General features: G+C 37.2%; 1 pseudogene; it reads right to left on the reverse strand.

Annotated features, from left to right (window-relative positions):
* Positions 1-907: 907 nt before the first annotated feature.
* Positions 908-17,272, reverse strand: part of LOC114896588 — a 32,334-nt pseudogene continuing 15,969 nt past the window's right edge.

Raw genomic sequence — 17,272 nt, forward strand, 5'->3', positions numbered from 1 at the left:
AAGGCTATTTTCCCATATTACAAACGCTACACTTTGATGAACCCTAAGTGCTGCAAAATATCTCAATGGATGTCTTCGAGAAATGAGTCACTTTTCTGATGGTAGGATAGTTGGTTATCAATTTTCCTGTAAGTTTTATACATGGTTGCTAATTTTCCAAACTGCAACGCTGATAAATTAACCCTATTCTAGCTACAATAATATCCTAAATATCAGGCAGGCCCTTTTCCCTCAGAGTCCTCCATTAGCTGGGCATTACTCTGTTTTTCAAGCATTGTATCTATGCTCTATGGAATCTAGATTTTTCCCCTAAATAAGAAAAATTTAATATTTATTACTATTTATTTAATAATAAATCTTCTTGTATATGGAACATATATATTTTATCTACTAGTGTCTGTTCTTATTTCTATAAATAGAATCATTGTACTTTAAAATTGTGAACCATTACATTCACATCATCTGATATATGATAAGTAAAAAATAAAATCCAGGTTCATTGAAAACTTCATGTATATCAATAGCATTATGACTTTAATGAGGTAGTATTATATTTTTTAAAAACCTTACTTTTATTTCTGGGGAAGAATAATACTAAGTTATTATTTGTATTGAATAGTTACTTCGCTTTTTATTACCTGTTAATTACAATTTGCATATAGAATCAAACTTTTCAATGACAAAAATGTCTAATTTTAAAAGGAAAGATTTTGAAAAATTGGCTATCATAAAAATTTTATTTTTGATCAAATGTATATTTTCTCTATGTACCAATACCTCAAAATATTAATTAATCAATTAATATTAATTAATTGAACTGAAAACATATGCTGGTATGAATGATGTTTAAAGCAATACTATATTTTTAATGTTTCAGTTATTTTAATTAGTGTTCTGTGTTAGAAATTTAGGGCACCAATTTGTGAGGATAACCTTCATTTGTAAGAGAGAACACTGAACGCAGATAATCATGGAGCTGGGAACAGCTATGATTGTTGGCATACTTTGAGAGTCCAGAGCTTTCCGATGAATATTGCACTGCTCTGTAACCTGGTAATTTTTTCTCTGTGTCAGGAATCTCATCTTGGTGACTGGGCTTATGTAGCTCCTTCTTGAAGTAGGCATCAATGCAATGTTTGGGTATTTTCATTTCAATTTTGGTGGAGGGGGCAATGACAAATTTCTTTTGAGTTCAGCATAGAGAAACTAACCAGAGATTCAATTACAAGTAGCAAGCTGCTTCAGGATAGCCACATTTTTGCCTCTGCGGTGACCAGTAGAGTTGATCTGTAAATGACACTATCTCTAAGTTTTCTCACATGGTAACAAAAGGGCTTTTTTCAGTGGCTCAACAGCTTTTCAGTCACCTCTTCAGTAGGATAATAACTAGATATATTGCCAAGTTTGAACACTTGGGTGCCACCATTCTTCTTACCAGCAACTGGCTTGTGACAGTAGCAAGAACCATCTCCTTTTGCCTCTCAATGTTGGATTTAACTGCCGAACTTTTCCTCTTGCACATGGCTTTCCTTGGATGGGGAATGCCTGCAGATCCCTCTGACTAAGACAGAATTTCAGCTGTAGTGGGTTTCCCTTTCTTGGGCATTTTTGCCCTGTGGTTTTCCTTCTTAACCTTGCCACTGACATCACCCTTCCTTTGCTTTTTCCTCCTTAATGTCTGGGTTTCCAGCTTTATTTTACCACCATCTTGCATGACAGGAGAGCACAATACAATTTTTAAGAGTCTTTTTCATCTTACAATTCTAAATAATTAGAATCTTAAATAGTAATATTGATACAATAGTTTCCATCTAGTTTTATTTTTCTTAGTAAAAAATAGAAGTTAAACATATTTCATTTGGTGAAATCTTGACTCTTAGATCCATTCACTTTATATTATGTTACTGCTACGCAATCAATCTCACATTTCCCCATATGGCTATACCTATACATATGACAAAGTCCAATGTAAGGAAAGGAAATAGTGAAAAAAAGGGGGGGCGGTGGGAGAGTCTAAAAACTACAACCAGAGATTTTTCATCACCTTTAGTTAATGCTAATGCATTTCTTACAATCCAGATCATTAAAATTCCTAACAGTGTTTTCTGGGACCAACAGTTGTGAGCGTACTGTCAGCACTGCAAGCAAACATTCAATGTGAGTTTCTATTTTAATAGAAATCTTGATATGCTCTGTATCATAAACATGCTACATAAAATAAATGGGATTTTCCAGAGTTCCTTTTTTCTCTCTATAATAAACAGGAGTACCAATGAATGGTGGAGTTGAATACCCTGCTATTTATTTCTATGTTGCAGAAAACATAGAAAGGGCATCAAAAATAACTAGTGTTTATAGTACTTGGAAAGTTTGTGATGGAATTACACATTATAAAATTAGCTAATTGACAAAGTTGTTATAACACTGAGTTTGCATTTTATATTTTTTAAGTACAAACACAAAAATGAAACTACATATATGAGATAGTCATGAGAATGGTATTTATACCTGCTATTTAATATAACTGAATGTCTTTTTTCTCCACATGTGGTATTTTTGATGTTCTTTACTAGTATATATTCATAAGGTTTCAGGTACAGAACTATATAATTAGTATTTTAGCTAACTGAGAAATATTGCACAGGTACTTTATTAATCATTTTAAGCAAACCGAGGATAAGACATTTGTCATTCATTGTTGTATTGATGTGTATACTAAACCTTCACACACATATGTGAATAAATAACTGCTTTTCAAAGAATTAAATACTAAAAAATTCTTAACACCAAAAATATAAAAAATAAAGGTTGGTATCTACCTTATGATTCAGAAGATTCTACTAAATTTCAACTTTAGGCAAATACATGATATCATGGGAAAGGCATTTCAAAAAATTCTTGTTATCAACTCGTTTATATGGTATTTGCTTCTTTCTTGAGACTCTAGGATTAAAAAATTATTCCAGTTTTAATTTAGTTTAAGAGTCATGAGGGAAAGGGCAGTCATTTTTATTTTGGATTCCCAGTTCTGTAAACTTTACCTCTAATGCAATCCAAAAAATCCTCAAAGATGTCATCTGGTTCATTTATTGATAAGGCTTGTAAGGTACAGAGGCCTGTAACCCATAGATCCTGAAGAAAGACAACATGGCACAATGAAAAGAGCTGGGACCTTTAAGCATAGGTGCAAATCTTTGCCCTGACACTTATTAGGCATGTGAATCTGTGCAGGTTAGTCAACCATAAAGGTGCCAAATCAGCCTCATCCCTGACCCATTTTGTTCCGGATGGTTATACAGAATGATAGAATGTGTGCAAACATCTCCACTTAGTGCTAAGCTCATTGTTGTCAAGCCCAAGTCTCATTCATTTTTCCATAAGCCATATTTCTTACTTAAGGGATGTGTGGATATTATAGAAAAGATGAAGTGGAATTCACCGGTTGTAAAAGGAGATCACTGTAGAAAAATGACAATGAAGAAAGCTCAGTAGATAATACCTAGACTACTTCATGAAGAGCAAACAACTCAGAAGTATGGGCTAGTGGTGCTAGCTTTATAGTTTCCCTGGGCCAAATGAATCACACCCTCATGAGATAGATTTCTCCTGGGAAACATTTTTAGTGACACATCATGCTCTACCTTAAATTTATTCTGTTAAAAAAGAAATCTCATATCTAACACATCTAGTTTAAGGTTTGAGCTCTGCAGCATATATTTTAAACAGAGAAAGCAATTCTCCAAAGTCCTAACACAGTTTTCATCATTAAAAAGGCACATCTTCAGGGCTTCCCTGGTGGCGCAGTGGTTGAGAGTCCATCTGCCGATGCAGGGGACACGGGTTCGTGCCCCGGTCCGGGAAGATCCCACGTGCCTCGGAGCGGCTGGGCCCGTGAGCCATGGCCGCTGAGCCTGCGGGTCCGGAGCCTGTGCTCCGCAACGGGAGAGGCCACAACAGTGAGAGACCCGCGTATGGCAAAAAAAAAAAAAAAAGGCACATCTTCAGTAAAATTACAATAATGGTAGCAGTAGCCTTACCTGTTCTCTGCCAGGTAAACACCAATAATATTCTAAAAGCAATCTCTTAAAGATAGTTCTAATCTTGCTGACTTACATGACAAATATTTCTTTGAATGGAATTACAGTTTGGGGAATAGAGGCAGAATGAAGGAAAAAAATCCGCTCTAATATACTTATACAGACCTGAATCTCAGAAACAGTGGCTGACTGTGGCAAAAGTTGGACTCAAGAGTATTGCTGTGTGCTTTCTTTTTTCCAAATGCTGCAAATAAGGCAAATGGCTTTCATACAGCAGAGCCAAAACTACAGAGTAAAATACAGCAGAGACCAAAAATTTATGTTAAGTTCTTCATTCCATTCGTTGGGAAGTTGAAGCAGTAGTCAAAAAGACATTCTAGGATTTGTTCATCTTCTTATATGTGAGCTTAGTCTAGAAGTTAAGTCTAATCACAATTAAATTGGTGTAGACTTTCTATCTTGAAAATAATCTAGCAAGATGAAAGCAATAAAAATACACACTGGGTTTGCAGTTGGATTCTGCCCATGATAGAGTTATAAGACAGAGTTATATATTTAAGCCATTAATAACATGAGCTATCAATAAGAAAGTCACTGTATTGAACTCAAAGCATTATCATATTCGGCAGAAATGTTTTCTTAAATCTTAGGTGCATTATTTTTCAGGTCATTTCGTCCCTTTTAGAAAACTACAATTTATCACCACCATGTTTAACAATCGAGTGAATTGTCACATTTCTAAATAATGTACATATTTTAGGCATCATGCTGTCATTTTGATAAAGTCATTTTACTTGGGAAAAGAGTTACTATTTTTCATTCATCACAGTTTCCTTCCGAGGGTCATTTCAGTTTCTTTTAATTGTACTTAAGTGTTTCTGCCCCTTTCCCCTTGGTGTTTGTTAGTTGCTTTTAATGTGATTTCAGAATTGTAAATGGCTCAACATATTGGTAAGTGAATTTTTGAGTTTTTTTTTTTTCTCCCCCATCTAGATCAGTGAATTAAACAGGGTGAAAGTAGAGAGTGGCGTTTCTTCCTAACAGGTTTTCATTAAAGGAGGTAGTGAGTTAAGGCAAATTTTTCCTGAGAGCATAATTTATAGAATATGCATTTCATCAATACTATTAACTTATTTTTGCTTTAAGTAATGTTTTCTTAAGATCCATGTAGGTTTTTCCAGCATGATGCTTTTACTACTATTATTTGCACTGCTATTAGGATCAGGGAAAGCTAGCTAAAGATTTCCATTACCATTTTATGGGTGGTAAACTCAAATGTTAACAGGGGCTAGGAAGGTATGTAAGGGGCAAAAATGGCTCACTGTCAAAGAGTAAGAAATAATAGGGACTGAGAGAAGAAGTCTCATCCAAAGGGATCAGCTGTTACTCAGTCTTGACCTATAAGAGTCACCCATCAGGTCGACCAGAATATGTCTCTGGGCCAACTTCAGCCTGCAGGCTATCAATCTGTAACCGTTGTTTTAGAGATCAATTTGTTGAGGGTTAAGTAACAGAAACCAAACTAGGCTGGTGTTTGTGGGGAGGTCGAAGCTTAGGAAGATGAACTCTCGCATCGATGGCTGGCTTCATGGGTGCACAATCTGGGTCGTTGGAGGAAGCCCCACATTTAGAGGGCCCACGCTTGGTTCAGTGGTCCGTTGTGTGGTCTTGAAATTCTTATTACTTTTGAACAAGGGGCACCCCAGATTCATTTAAAACAGGGTGCAGTAGATTACACGGTTGGTCCTGATCTTGTTCAAGGAAATACTTGAAGCACTTTTCTCCTGAATGAGTGACTATACCTCTCTGCAAACTTCATTGACTATTGGGGAGTGTTAGAAATGGAGGAATTACTATGCTATTGTCAATCTGCTCAGCTTATTTCTTTTGTGGATTTGAATATACTGGTTGCCTTCTCCCCATTACTCTCTGTATTCTGTATTACTTACCTGCAAAAAGAAGGCAAGTCGTCTGATTCATCACAGAAAGAGACTAAGGTAGAAAATCAGTAGTTCTAGCTTTAAAATTACTTGATTGGCTAAAAGATTTAAGGATTTCCCAAAGATAGACCAGCGGCTTCCTTTCTTTCTTTGAATTAAATATAAAAAAATTGAAAAGATTAAAATAATATTTTAACCCCAATGATATTGACAAACATGGTTTTCACCCCTCTTAGTTGTTTCTTATTTGTATGTGGAATATATTATCACTTAAATTTGTCATTAGAATTGGCCATTACTAGTGATTTACACCTAATATCTGATTTTAGAGTCAGTCATCTCTCTGAAACAGAGTCAAGTACAGCACAGACTTCTCTGGCGTTCACTAAAAAGCCATCTAACCTTTTTGTAGATCCCTAGACACCTGTAATCCACCAGTTTCCAGCTCATAGAAAAAAAAGGTATGAGCATTTAACTTTGAATCTTGGGAGCAGAACTCTTAGCTGGATTAATTTATTTTTCTTACCCATCAATGTTTTAGATTTATATCCACTTTCCTGTTATATTTGATGCCAACCCACATTCCTCTGTTGTGGTGCAGGTACGACTAAGTACTGTCTCGTTCCGCTGAATCGAGCTTCATTTGTCTTGGGTTCTACAGGCTGGCTGCATACATGACAGCACACAGTGACAGTAATTTGCACTGATCTGCCCCCACTGCTAGTCCTGCTGCTACAAATAGCAATTGATTATTATGCTGTAGTGTTATTGACTGTCACTATGAACACAAGATTTATTTCATTTTTAAAGTAACTTGCTGCAGATTTGTTTAGTATAAAAGCAAAACAAGGAAATATTCATTTCTAAGAATTATTTGCAGTCACAAATGTAACTTTAAATCCTGGTCATGAAACATTTACTTTAAATCATAGTAAACAAAAACTTTATTGTGGTATTTATTTTAGTGTAATGTAAATAAATAATTTCCAAAAGCCATGAGAAAATCAGTATAAAACTGAAATATTTTTCCTATCCCCAATTTCAGAAGAGATACACACAGAAAATGACTAGATACCTTTTCATCTTTTGTTTCTTTCCTTATCGGTAAATGCTTTCTCTGTTCAAAAAAAAGTTGGAATCCTATTTCATACACATTTATTTCTTGACCTATCTGCTATTCTGAAGGTCTCAGTTCTTCCAGGACCCTATAGTATCTCACTGTTTTTACTCTTCTTTCCCCACAAACTGACCAGAAAAGGTTCTTGTGTTTAGAACTACAATTATGCAGATTTGTGAAGTTAATATTTATTGAGTGCATTGGTGACCGATATATCTTAATTTGTAAATGTGTGCCTTCCTAAACTGCACATTAAACTTTCTCTATTCTTTGAAGCACATTATTAGGTAGCAAAACTGATTTCTTTTATTATGCTGTGCCATCATGAATCTTAGTCTTAACTACACCCGCAAGTATACTATTTCTGTCTGAAACTAAAAATTTGAGTTGTATGTAACACAAAGTTTAGAAAACAAAAATAGAAAGAGAACTACAGAAAACCTCAAAGACCTAACCATCTAGTGCCTCTCTGCTCTCTGAAGGACACTCTGGGGCAAGTACAGTTCATGATTGAATGGGCCTGTGAGAACTTCAACATTCCTGAGTGGAACAACCAATGGATGGGTTCTTATAGTTTGGGATAATAGAAGAGTTTTAGAGATCCTGTCTTGCCATTTAATATGAATTCCTTTGGTACTTTTCTCCCAAGTATTTTATTTTATTAAAAAATAAATAGAAATCCTTTTATCTGATCAGAGGTAACTGGAAAGAAATACTTAAATTCAATATCTTTTTGAAAGGTAATCTATTCCCAGGTCTGAACTACACTGTTACTGGGGTGGCTTAGCTATTTGTGGTTAGAAAGTGATTTCACCTTCTATTTTGAGATTCCCCAGCATCCATAAATCTGCCAAATGCAATTTTAAAAGCATATTTGTGCTAAAATTGCTGTTATTGCTAGATAATTTAACTTTTCTCTGTACTAACAAAGGAAGAAAAGTACGTAGAGGAATTACAGAACAGAAACAGGGATAGTCAGTCCTATGCTTTGTTTCAGATTTGGTTTAGATTTTAACATTTTTCCACATTAGACAGTACTCAAAACCTGTTTATGGGACTTCCCTGGTGGTGCAGTGGTTAAGCATCCACCTGCCAATGCAGGGGACATGGGTTCGAGCCCTGGTCCAGGAAGATCCCACATGCCGTGGAGCAACTAAGCCCGTGCGCCACAACTACTGAGCCTGTGCTCTGGAGCTCGCGAGCCACAACTACTAAAGCCCGCGCGCCTAGAGCCCATGCTCCACAACAAGAGGAACCACGGCAATGAGAAGCCCACGCACTGCAACAAAGAGTAGCCCCTGCTAGCCTCAACTAGAGAAAGCCTATGCACAGCAACGAAGACCCAACACAGCCAAAAATAAAATAAATAAATAATTAAACAAACAAACAAAAAGAAAGAAATATCTTCTAAAAAAAAAAAACCTGATTAGAAGTACGTAGATGTAAACCATAAATGGGTAGTACGAATTGTGTATTTTGGGTAAACTAAGGCTGTCAGATATTAGTAAAGGGAATTTCCACCAATATTTTAATAATTAGAACTCTCATTGGTTGAAGGAAAGTGGACAGCTTTTCCAAGGCAGCCACTGAGGCAACGGAAGTCTAGAATAGTTATCTTTCAAAAGTTATATATATATATATATATACACATATATATGTATATGTGTGTGTGTGTATATATATATATATATTCATGTGTGAAAAGCAAATGACAGTTACTATTCATTTCACAGCCATGACATAATTCAAATTAATGCTAAACAGCTATGTATTTATCAATTAGCATTATTTTCCCATCCCTCTCTGACTCCCTGTATTGTTGTAATTCCATCAAATAGTCATTTGCTTTTTTATGGTAATAATCCCTTCACATTCTTTCCTTTCATCTGTACCCTTGTGTGCTATTTGTGTTCTGCTAAATCCCTCTTATAGAGGCCTATGTGTTCCAAGAGCTTGATGAATAATTGGAAATGTTTTATCCCTGAGCTTCAAAAAAGTGCTAGAAATAATTATAAGCAAACATCTTCTGTAGTGTCCTGTATCAATCCAATCCCTGCTTTATGCTGTTTGTACTTTAGATAGAGAAGGAAACAGCGAGATCTTGGTTACCAGCTCTTGCAGCATAAAGGGGACAGATGTTTCAGTTTCCATCTTTTTTTCTTCTGTCTTCTCTGTTCTTTCTGGCAGCTTGGGCTGTTCACTACAATACGTTCCACAGTTAGTCAAGCCTGTAATTTCACAAGGTAGTTAATTATTGATCAATCAAAATGAAATTCATAATCCTTTTGGCAACTTGTGCTGTACTTGAACTTCTCTCATGCCCATAAAATAGCTTAATGGTCTACAGTATAATGAATATGAAGGATATGAACTAATGTTCAAAGAAGCAGGCAAATCCTACCTTTCTTGCTTGTGCCAATTCAGGATTATTCTTCACCACGTACTACATACTGCTAAGTTTTCTTCAGCAAATCAGCTAAAGATTCAAGCCTTCCCCCATCCCCATCCTGACCTCAGATGGAGAGCTTTCATATCTTCTCCAAGAATTTGATTCCATTTAAGATATTTACTTAATGTTTGAAGTATATTTTCTACTCTTTAGTTTTTTCTACATAAACCAATTTAGTCAGATAATTAGGTAGCTCTCATGAGCCATACAGTTGTTTTCAGTACCACAATGTACTGTTTCCTCTGAACAGGTAGTTTACCTACATTAAAAATGAGGTACTTCATGTGTCAAAGAATAATGACTCCCCTCCTTCTCTTAGTGAAAATACAGATTAAAGGGGAAAAAATCCCCAAACCCTGGTAGCTTACATATGATGTATATGCAGAAGGATATTACAGCTGATTTCTAGCCACCTATTCATTCAAAACTTATTGAGAGCCTCCTATGTGCAAAAGGTCTTGCTCTGAGGGATACACAGAGAGTAAGATGGAGACTGGCCTATGAGAGTCTGGGAACTAAGCATTGTCATAGTACCTAATGACAAAGTCTTCAGTGGAAGGATTTTGGCTCTAGGGAGTAGAGGAGCTGAGGAGAAAAATATAATTTTTTAGTACATGGGTAACCAAGCTCATACATTTGCTATCAGAATGGTATCTTCCTCTAAGAAACGCATTCATGCTACAACCCAGACAACCTTCAGTCCATCTGGGCATTGTGTGCTTAGTGCCCCACCAACCACTGTGTTTGCAGTACTGGCTTGCTACCTACCAAGATGAGCTTCCTTTCTACAGGCTTTGTATGATGTGAGGCTGGGTCGGTGAATGAAGATGACTGCTGTACCCACAGCTGATAGGTTCCTTTAACTTCCCAACTTTGTTTCCATCTGGGTAGTTCAGTTCTAGGGCTATCTCTTGTTTCCCATGAGATTTCAGTGTGCAGTTTTGCCTTGTTACAAACACTATTAAGCAAACAGAAACCCAAAAGATTTAAGAGAACCTGAGTAACATTCTAATCCTCATAGACAAGAGAGGCTAGTCCAGATATTCACTAAAGTAACCACACTTCTAGATGAAAGCGTGTAGAGCCATAGAAAGATGTAAAGACATAATGCTTCAAATAGAAAGACCGTTTGTGATTGGGGGAATCAGGGAAGGTTTTCATATTCCATGGCCAGTTGAGCTGGACCTCATAGGACATGTCATTTTCATCCAATGCAGATTGACTGGGGATAAGCAGTTGGTAAGCAAGATGGAAGGAACCCTTGAACAAAGGTCAGTGACAGGAAATATAGCCATGTTATTTAGTGCTTATTTGCTTTGATTTTATGTCTACCAGGCAACACCAACCTGTTCTTAAGGTTGTTGATGCACTTGATAAGTACACAAATTAAGTGAGTTTGAGACCGAACATTTCCAAGTGGTAAAACAGTTCACTTTCAGAGTGTTTCTCAGTTATTTCCTACAAGGTGCCATATCCTTTCCACTCAGAACTGGATCCTTCATGTCCTGTTCCTGCCTCTGCTTCCCATGGACCTGTGAGGGTGTTGCTGCCCCAGAGACACCCACTGAGATGTTGAGGGGGAATGCACAGCCTCTCTCTTCACCACACAACCTAAATGAAGAGCAGGCTCTCCCCTGGAATCGTCACAAAACAACAGAAGTTAATTTGCCAGTCTTCCCAACTTTTCTCCTGGTTTGAAGATAACGATAGGGAAGAACAGCAGGATAACACTGCTTCCTTTGTGGTTGCCCTCACAGCTGTACCTTACATTCATCCTTGGGGATCTTTAGATGGCATGAGTTTGCCCAGATCCCAGTCTTTCTCAAGGTCACAGAACAGCCCAGCACCTCAACCAGGAGACTTCTAGTGTATCTTAACCTTGGCATCTGGATGAGCTTCCAGAGACCCGATTGCCTCTCCAACAGTCTAGGACAAAACTTCAGTTTGATCTCAGCCTAGGATGCCTGAAATGCTCCTAGAGATACTCTTTATCTGCTGACAGAGGCATTTGCTCCCAGCGAGAAAATCAGGTTACAATGTCAATGTCCAACCTGAAACAGATTTACTATGAGCTAAGGAAACCTAAGATTTTAAGGCATCTTTCAAGACTTCCTACGTGATTTTATGCTTGTGGTTTTGTATCTTTTTTTCTTAAAGAATCCCCCCTCACAAATGGTATGAGTTTCAGGCACCACAAAACCTAGATCTGACTCTCCTTCCAATACTAAAGTTTTAGAGTTTTTCATCTGAAGTTACATCACCCGTGAGACCCTCCCAGTCCCAGGCTAGAGCAAGCTCCCAACTCTCACCCAACCCTTTTCCATGTCCCACCTGCATCCTGTGGTGAGACTCTTTTCTCATATCCTTTATCCTGTAGAGTTGACCCTCCATATCTGTGGATGCAGAACCTGCAGACACGGAGGTCCAACTATACTACATCCTTTTATATAAAGGACTTGAGCATCCATGGATTTTGGTCCCCATGGAGGATCCCAGAACCAATCCCCTGCAGATACCAGGGACGACTGTACTGTTTTCAGTTTGTTATTACCTACAGGATGTGATCAACAAGAACATAGACACAGACACACCATACACACATCTCCAGGATCTCGTTGATGTATAGCAAACTGTTTAAATGCACAGAGAAAATATTCTTTGGAAATAAATATTTATTGTTTTGGCAAGGTTGGTGAAAAGGGAAGTAACCTGATCAGAACAAAGTTTTAGCAAAATTAACCACAGCATACGTCATGTCAGGAGGGCAGATCAAGAACATATGCCCCAATTTTTTTTTTCAGCCCAGATCCCTCTGGGCCCTCAAGAACAAGTTTCCATGACTTGGGGGTCACTGAAACTCTTTACATGATATAGCAGCAGCATCTTCACTGATGACTTCAGCCCTAGGCTGTAGAAGGATGAGTGCTCTGAATCCGAATTCAGATTCTGGAAAATAAAAGCTGAACTTGGGGAACTTCTTCCCTCTCATGAATTGCAGTGGACATCTTTCCCCCAAGATTCCACACCCTGATGAACTGAAAAGCAGAACACACACTCTTTTCCTAATGTGTACTACTTAGATTTTCAATGGACTCATCAAAGCTCCTAGGGCTCTTCTGAAAGTGTCTGGGTCTCTCTGTCCCAAATCCCTAGTGAAACTGGCCTCCAAGAAGTATTTGAAGTCTGCATACCATGGAGATCTGCCTTCAGTTAGAAGTACCCGGTGTTGTGGAAAGACCTTGAGCTCTAGACTTGACACACCTGCCTTTGACTGAGGGTGACTAAACTCTTGGCCTCTGTCTCCTCATCTCCAACCCTCCTAACAGCATTGTTAGGGAGATTAACTGAAACGTTATACCTAAAACACTTGATACTCAGTAAATACTCACTAAATGGTGGCTACTTCTATTAAGTTCTAAAACAATTTGGGAAAGGTCATGCCTGAGAATCTTTGCTTTAGTTCAACTGAGTTATAATTTTCTTGCTTGGGGTTCCCTGATTATAAATGTAAAAAAGTTTAAATGAGTATGTATGTGAAAATTACTGTGTTACAAACTGATTTTTACCTGATATATCATATCATTTCTCTCTAAATGTAGAAAAAGTCTCTACTCTATATAATATATTGACCAGAATCTGGAAAAAACTCTTTAGTAATAATTAATTTTAAAATCTGTATTAAATATATTTGTGCACATGCTTATAAAAATCACAATTCAAAACATTAAATATGTATATAAATATATACTTTCTCTCTCTTCAGAGGCAACCACACACTTTAACCATTTCATAAGAGTGAGAGAGTCATCACAGAAGATAGCAAAATGTACAGCACTACGTTTTCAGCATCTTAATATTTCCTGACATTGAGAACATTATACAGAAATGTAAGTAGAAATGACAGTCCGATACTTGTAACTTTAGAAATGAGATACAGAAAATACAATTATTATCAGAGAACAGGATGGTATTTTGGGGAGGAATTGCATTTCCCTCCAACTCGTCCCACATAAAATTTGTCATTTCACAATGAAAACTTGTTGCTCTAATACAGGGGTCTACAGACTTTTTCTGCAAAGGACCAGGTAGCAAATGTTTAGGTTTTGCTGGCCAGATGGTCTCTGCTACACAACAAAGCTGCCAGATTTGGCTCAGGGTCTTTAGTTTGCCAAGCACTTTTCTAAAGTAACATATGACAAAAAGGAAGAACACAAAGCAAGGATAAAAGAACCTGAAGGAGGAGATGATAAAGTTACAGACAGAGAGGTATTGCAAAAAAAGAGGACAGTGGTAGTACAGAATGGAGTTCATGCTCTTTATCCATTCATTCCTATCACTCTATGGCAGAAGACTTCCATCTCAGGGTATAACGCTGGCTATATTGGTGCCAGGTAACTTGCTTTTTTAGGAATTTACATTTTACGGGATAGAATATATTATTTCCAAACCCCAGGGTTTTGATACTTAAAATAGTCTGAAGTTATTCACATTGCCTCATCTACTCCTAGGAGTTTCAGTTCAACCCTGACTACCAAGATCCCAGCAACTGACCTCTGAGAAAATTCCATGTTTCAGAGGAGAGATAAATAAGCATTTTATCCCAGCCCCTTTCCCAGTCAGCATAATGACACCACCACAAACTCCATGAACCTAGCATAAAGAGACACATTTGCTGCTTAATGCTACTTAGTTTGTGTTATTTAAATCTGGAGCCTGAGCTTTGTGAATTCATGATGGAACAACTTTGGCAAATAGAAAAGTAAACTTTGCTTCAGTGGAAGATTAGTCCGGAGGCCCAGTGGACATTTCACAGCAATAAAATCCATGCAAAATGAATTTGGGCAAGAATAATCTGTCTAAGATATCAATTTGCCCAAAAAATATATTTATAGACTATTATTACATCTAGGGGAAAAAAGCACTAGATTGAAAGTGTAAAATTTCATTGATAAAAATGATCCATTCTCAAATGTCAACCAACATTAACAGGGAGAATTTGACACTTTTAAATAAAAAATGATGCATAAATTACACAAGAAATCTATGGAGACACCTTCAGTTCTTATTTTCTCCTCTATCCTGCTCTAAAACATGCAATAAATCTTTTTCAATTGGAGAGGTTTAATCTGTGTGTATAAGGAGACTTAAGAGGCACTGCCTTTTCTTCCTGGGCGCCTGTGTGCAGGGCTTTTTTCAGATATTGATTTTGAAAGTGATACCACACCAGAAGGTACATTGATATGGTGTCGGGTAAAAGAAAACGGCCAAGAATACTTGCAGTCTAATCAAACCTCTGTCCAAGCCCCACACTCTGATGAAATCCAATCAATAGAGACAATTAAATGATACATAGAGAGTCACCAATATTAAATACACTCCATTTCTTGTACAAGAGCTTGATGACACAAAGTGGACAAGATAAAACTTGACTCTGCAGGTTTATTTACAGGGTCTATGCTATATATAAATGTGAGTATGAAATTTTGACTCAGTCACTATTTGCCTTACAAATTAAGGTGCCAACTGGGCATCTACAAACCACCTGTGTTGGATAGACTATGAAGGGCAGCAAATCATAGAGGGTATGATTCGACAGTAATCATTTGGAGGAGACTAGTATTTATTTTAACATCTGGTATTTGGTTTTATGATGGAAGAGACACAGGAGACAAGGAAATAATAAGACTAACAATAAAAATAGGTATGATTTATTGAGAGTTTGCTATGAGCCAGCCAATATGCTAATTGCTTTACAATTATTATCTCATCTACAAGTATCATCTCACTATATTTTCGGGGTTGAGGAAACTAAGATTAAGATGCGTTCAGTGGTATAGAAGTGGGAGAGATGCAAATTGAACTCAGCATTGCCTGACTCCAAAGGCAGGCTATCCAACAGCATGACCCAAATCCATTGCTAATTGTGACTATGATCTTGGAAAACCTATCTGTGTCTGTTTCACTGTAGTCTTCTTCTGTAAAGTGAGAGTCTTGAACTAACTAATCTAAAGTGTCTCTCTTGATCTAAATGTCTAAGAATTGGTGGTTGCACCATGCCTGACTGCTAGGTATTTATAAATTGTGAATAATATCACCTAATCAAAATTGCTCATTTATTGCTCATTGTTAAGAAAGGGTATGTTTTCAAGGGTCGCAAATTTTTTGCTCCTTATTTTAAGAGGGATGACACACTAAGAAAATAAGAAAAAATATTTGGAGACAAGGCTTAGTTCACTGGATTCAGTAGTATGTTTGAACTTTCTGCCAGGGGAACCCTTTAGTGGCTTGGTATGGTGGAGATTACGGGAGAAGCTGGCTAGTTCCAACTACCAAGTACTTCTCCTTAGACTCAGGCAGTGGGCCTCAGCGTTTTTTCTCATCAGATTATATCGCTTTTGAAAAACAAAATGATTGTGCTCTCAATTTAATCAAGCTCTGAAAAGTAAATTAAATATATACACGTTATCATTTTAAAATATTTTACAAAACACGTATATGGCTTACCATGTGCCAGATACTATTTGAAATGCTTTATAAATATTAATGTATTTCTCACTCATAACAACCCATGGGGTAGGTACTTTTACATTACCCCCATTTGTTTGGTTTTTTTTTTTTTTTTTTTGGCCGCATCGCGAGGCTTGTAAAATCTTAGTTCCCCCACCAGGGATTAAACCCCACCAGACATTGAACCTGGGCCCTCGGCAGTGAAAGCTCAGAGTCCTAACTACTGGATCGCCAGGGAATTCCCAACATTATCCCCATTTTGTAGATGCAGAAATTAAGACAGGGAGAAGTCAGTAGCCCATCTAAAGGCATCCAGGTGAATGGACGTACAGAACCAGGATTTGAACTGAGGCATCTGACTCTAGAGAACTTGCCCATAGCCATTAGGCTCAGCTGTTCCTGCTGTGCTTAGGAAGAAGTTTTATAAAGAAGGTAAACATTTTTAAAGATGTTTACAAGAAGTAAAATAAAAAGCCTTTTGTGCTATTGAAAGGTATGGTAGAAAGGCAGTAAACCTATAGAAAGTATTTCCCTTGAAGAAGGTCAGACTAAATTCACTCTAGAGAAAGGACAGAAACAGATATGGCCACAAATTCAATTCACGCAAATCCCCAGACAGCTGACAGGCAATTATGAGTTTTGACTACTTTTACCACTACTGACATTTTTGACACATAAGCGAGTATCGGGAAGTATTTCACCAGAATTCAAAATATCAGGCAAAACTTCTGGACAGTGGCTTCTTTAAGAAAAATCTTATTCGCTGATCATTCTCAGAGTAATATATTTTTTATGTTTTTAAGAGCAAGAATAAGAATGAAAAATATCTGCTTGCTTAACTTAGTAACCTGATTCTATCAATAGTTAATTCCTGCCCTTTGCCTAAGAAGCATCATGGCCACCAGCCTCACCTATGTCATAGTTACTTTTTTGTCTGCCCTTTTTTTGGGTCTCTTTTCCCCCTGGAAGGTAATCTCACTGATTTCCTTTGTCTAGTTATGCAAAATAGCAAATGTCAAAGCTTGGAAACTGGTAATTTGGCAATTTTAGACTATCACCTCATAACCACGTTTTAGTACACCTTTGAAGCAGGAGAAGTTCAAAGGCTTTGAAAAGACAACTTTTGCTTTGCCTGTTACTATGAGTCATTTGAAGTAATTGGTCTTGTCTGATGTATGTTTTGAACTGAGGAAGTAGAGCTTTATTACCACAATCAGATACA

This window comes from Monodon monoceros, unplaced genomic scaffold (genome assembly GCF_005190385.1).
Source record: "Monodon monoceros isolate NGI ecotype Baffin Bay Population unplaced genomic scaffold, NGI_Narwhal_1 Super_Scaffold_16, whole genome shotgun sequence".
Classification (NCBI taxonomy): Eukaryota; Metazoa; Chordata; class Mammalia; order Artiodactyla; family Monodontidae; genus Monodon; species Monodon monoceros.